Genomic DNA, 5195 nt, shown 5'->3' on the forward strand with positions numbered 1-5195 from the left:
TAGAACTGTGTATATGGAAATGTTGCACTACCCTACCATGTAACTTGCTCTCTGTATATAGACAAGTTGTACATATCTGCCTTGTAGCTAGAACTCTGTATATGGAAATGTTGCACTACCCTGCCATGTAGATAGCTCTCTGTATATGGACATTATGGATTAGTCTTCCATGTAGCTAAATTTCTGTACATGGATATGTTGAACTGATCTGCCAAGTAGGTATCTCTCTGTTTATGAACAGATTAGACTTGTCTGCCATATAGGTAGCTCTCAATATATGGACACCTTGGACACATGGGCCATTTAGGTAGAATTCTGTATATGGATGTGTTACACTACCCTACCATGTAGCTAACTCTCTGTATATGGACATTTTGGACTCATCTGCCATGTAGCTAGCTCTCTGTACATGGATATGTTACACTAATCTTCGAAGTAGGTAGCTCTCTGTATATGAACGTATTGTACTTGTCTGCCATGTAGCTAGCTCTCAATATATGGACATGTTGGACTAATCTGCCATGTAGCCAGTACCCTGTATATGGACATATTGGACTGCTCTGTCATGTAGCTAGCTCTCAGTGTATGGACGCGTTAGACACATCTGCCATGTACATAGAACTCTGTATATGGAAATGTTGCACTACTATGCCATGTAGCTAGCTCTCTGTATATAGACATGTTGGACTCATCTGCCTTTTACCTAGAACTCTGTATATGGAAATGTTTCACTACCCTGCCATGTAACTAGCTCTTTGTAGATGAACATTTTGGACTCTAACATGAGGATAGCTGTCTGTACATGGATATGTTGGATTGATCTGCCAAATATGTATCTCTCTGTATATGAATATATTGGACTTGTCTGCCATGTAGCTAGCTCTCAGTATATGGACATGTTGGACTCCTCTGCGGTGTAGCTAGTAGTCTGTATATGGACATGTTGTACTACTCTGACATGTAGCTAGCTCTCACTATTTGGACACATTGAAGACATCTGCCATGTAGGTAGAACTCTGTATATCGGAATGTTGCACTACTCTGCCATGTAGCTAGCTCTCTGTATATAGACAATTTGGACTCATCTGCCTTGGAGCTAGAACTCTGTATATGGAAATGTTGCACTTCCCCGCCATGTAGCTAGCTCTCTCTATATGGACATTTTGGACTTTTCTTCCATGTAGCTAGCTCTCTGTTTATCAATATGTTGGACTGATCTGCCATGTAGGTAGGTCTCTGTATATGAACATATAGGACTTGTCTGCCATGTAGGTAGCTCTCAATATATGGACACTTTGGCCACATCGGCCACGTAGCTCGAATTCTGTATAAGGATATGTTTCACTTACCTGCCATGTAGGTAGCTCTCAGTATATGGACATTTTGGACTTGTCAGCCACGTAGCTAGCTCTCTGTACATGGATGTGTTACACTGATCTGTGAGGTATGTAGCTCACTGTAAATGCATATATTAGACTTGTCTGCAATGTAGCCACCTCTCAATATATGGACATGTTGGTCTCCTCTGCCATGTATACAGTACCCTGTATATGGACATGTGGGATTGCTCTGCCATGTAGCTAGCTCTCAGTACACGGACATTTAGGACTCATCTGCCATGTAGATTGAACTCTGTACATGGAAATGTTGGTCTACTCTGCCATATAGCTAAGTCTTATAATATGGACACATTGGACTCATCTGCCATGTAGCTAGAGCTCTGTATAAGAAAAAGTTGCATTATTCTGCCATGTACCTAGGTCTCTGTATATGGACATGGACACATCAGCCATGTACATGTTGGACTCATCTGCCTTGTAGTTTGTCCTGTATATATACATGTTGGACTCATTTGCCATGTAGTTAACTCTCAGTAGATGGACATGTTGGACTCATCTGCCATGTAGCTAATACACTGTATATGAATATGTTGGACTACTCTGCCATGTAGCTAGCTCTCAGTATATGGACACGTTGGACTCATCTTCCATGTAGCTAGAACTCTGTATTTGGAATTATTGCACTACCCTGCCATGTAGCTACCTCTCTGTTTATGGACATTTTGGACTTCTGCCATGTAGCTAGCTCTCTGTGCATGGATATCTTATACTGATAAGCCATGTAGGTAGCTCTTTGTATATCAACATATTTGACTTGTCTGCCATGTAGCTAGCTATCTGTATATGAACATGTTAGACTCATCAGCCATGTAGCCAACTCTCACTATATGGACATGTTGGACTCATCTGCCTTGTAGATACTCTTTTCTATATATACATGTTGGACTCACCTGCCATGTAGTTAACTCTCAGTATATGGACATGTAGGACTCATCTGCCATGTAGCTAGTACTCTGTCTATGGACATGTTGACTACTCTGCCATGTAGCTAACTCATTATATGGACATGTTGGACTGAACTGCCATGGAGCTAGAGCTCTGTATATGGAAATGTTGAACTACTCTGCCATGTTGCTAGCTCTCTGTATATGAACATTTTGGACTCGTCTGCCATGTAGGTAGCTCTCTGTGTATGGATATGATGGGCAGATCAGCCATGTAGGTAGCTCTCTGTATATGAAGATATTGGACTTGTCTGTCATGTAGCTAGCTATCTGTATATGGACATGTTGGACTCATCAGCCTGTAGCCAGAAATCTCTGCATGAACATGTTGGACTCATCTGCCTTGTAGCTAGTCCTCTATATATGCACATATTGTACTCTTCTGCTATGTAGGTAACTCTCAGTATATAGACATGTTGGGCTCTTCTGCCATGTAGCTAGTACTCTCTATAAGGAAATGATGGACTACTCTGCCATGTAGCTGGAACTCTGTATGTGGAAATGGTGCGGTTCTCTGTCATGTAGCTAGCTCTCTGTATATAGACAAGTTGGAATCCTCTGCCTTTTACCCAGAACTCTGTATATGGAAATGTTTCACTACCCTGTCATGTAGCTAGCTCTCTGTATATGGATATTTTGGACTCGTCTGACATGTAGCTAGCTCTCTGTACATGGATATGTTGAACTGATCTGCCATGTAGCTAGCTCTCTGTATATGAACATATTGGACTTGTCTGTCATGTAGGTGTATCTCAGTATGTGGACATATTGGACACATTTTCCATGTAGCTAGTACACTGAATATGGACATGTTGGAGTACTCTGCCATGTAGCTAGGTCTCAGTACATGGACATGTTGGACACATCTGCCATATAGCTAGAACTCTGTATATGGAAGTGTTGCACTATCTTGCCATGTAGCTATCTCTCTGTATATGTACATTTTGGACTCGTCTGCAATGTAGCTAACTCTCTGTACATGGATATGTTGGACTGATCTGGCAAGTAGGTAGCTCACACTATATGAACATATTGGAATTGTCTACCATGTAGCTAGCTCTCAGTATATGGACACATTGGACACAACTGCCATGTAGCTAGAACTCTGTACGTGGAAATGTTGCACTATTCTGCCTCGTAGCTAGCTCTCTGTATATAGACAAGTGGGACGCATCTGCCGTGTAGCTAGAACTCTGTATATGGAAATGTTGCACTTCCCTGCCATGTAGCTAGCTCTCTGTTTATGGACATTTTGGACTTGTTTGCCATGTAGCTAGCTCTCTGTACATGGATATGTTGGACTGATATGCCAAGTAGGTAGCTATCTGTATGTGAACATATTGGACTTGTCTGTCATGTAGCTAGCAGTATATGGAAACGTTGGACACATTTCCATGCAGCTTGAACTCTGTATATGCAAATGTTGCACTACGATGTCATGTAGCTAGCTCTCTGTATATAGACAATTTGGGCTCATCTGCCTGGTAACTAGAACTCTGTATATGGAAATGTTGCACTACCCTGTCATGAAGCTAGCTCTCTGTATATGGACATTTTGGACTAGTCTGCCAGGTAGCTAGCTCTCTGTACATGGATATGTTGGACTGATGTGCCAAGTAGGTAGCTCACTGTATATGAACATATTGTACTTGTCTGCCATGTAGGTAGTTCTCAATATATGGACACCTTGCAAACATCTGCTGTGTAGCTAGAACTCTATATATGGAAATGTTGTACTACCTTGCCATGTAGCTAGCTCTCGGTATATGGACATTTTGAACTCGTCTGCCATGTAGCTAGCTCTCTGTACATGAATATGTTTCACTGATCTGCGAAGTATGTAGCTCTCTGTATATGAACATATTGGACTCGTCTGCCATGTAACTAGTACCTGTATATGGACATGATGGATTGCTTGCCATGTATCTAGCTCTCCATGTAAAGACACGTTGAACACATCTGCCATACACCTAGAACAATGTATATGGAAATGTTGCACTACACTGCTATGTAACTAGCTCGTTGTATATAGAAAAGTTGGACTTATCTGCCTTGTAGCTAGAACTCTGTATATGGAAATGTTTCACTACCCTGCCATAAAGCTAGCTCTCTGTACATGGATATGTTCGACTGATCTGCCAAGTAGGTAGCTTACTGATATGAACATATTGTACTTGTCTGCCATGTAGGTAGTTCTCAACATACGGACACCTTTTAAACATCTGCTGTATAGCTAGAACTCTATATATGGAAATGTTGTACTACCGTGCCACGTACCTAGCTCTCGGTATATGGACATTTTGAACTTGTCTGCCATGTAGCTAGCTCATTGTACATGAATATGTTTCACTGATCTGCGAAGTATGTAGCTCTCTGCATATGAACATATTGGACTTGTCTGCCATGTAGCTAGCTTTTAGTATATGGACATGTTGGACTCATCTGCAATGTAGCTAGTACCCTGTATATGGACATGATGGATTGCTTGCCATGTAGCTAGCTCTCCATGTAAGGACACATTGAACACATCTGCCATGCACCTAGAACAATGTATATGGAAATGTTGCACTACACTGCTATGTAACTAGCTCTCTGTATATAGACAAGTTGGACTTATCTGCCTTGTAGCTTGAACTCTGTATATGGAAATGTTTCACTACCCTGCCATGTAGCGAGCTCTCTCTATATGGACATTTTGGACTCATCTGCCATATAGCTAGCTCTCTGTACATGGATATGTTGGACTGATCTGCCAAGTAGGTAGCTCTCTGTATAGGAACATATTGGACTTGTGTAACATGTAGCTAGCTCTCAGTATATGGACACGTTGGACACATTTGCCATATAGCTA

Source organism: Chrysochloris asiatica, unplaced genomic scaffold, assembly GCF_000296735.1.
Source record: "Chrysochloris asiatica unplaced genomic scaffold, ChrAsi1.0 scaffold00152, whole genome shotgun sequence".
Taxonomy (NCBI): domain Eukaryota; kingdom Metazoa; phylum Chordata; class Mammalia; order Afrosoricida; family Chrysochloridae; genus Chrysochloris; species Chrysochloris asiatica.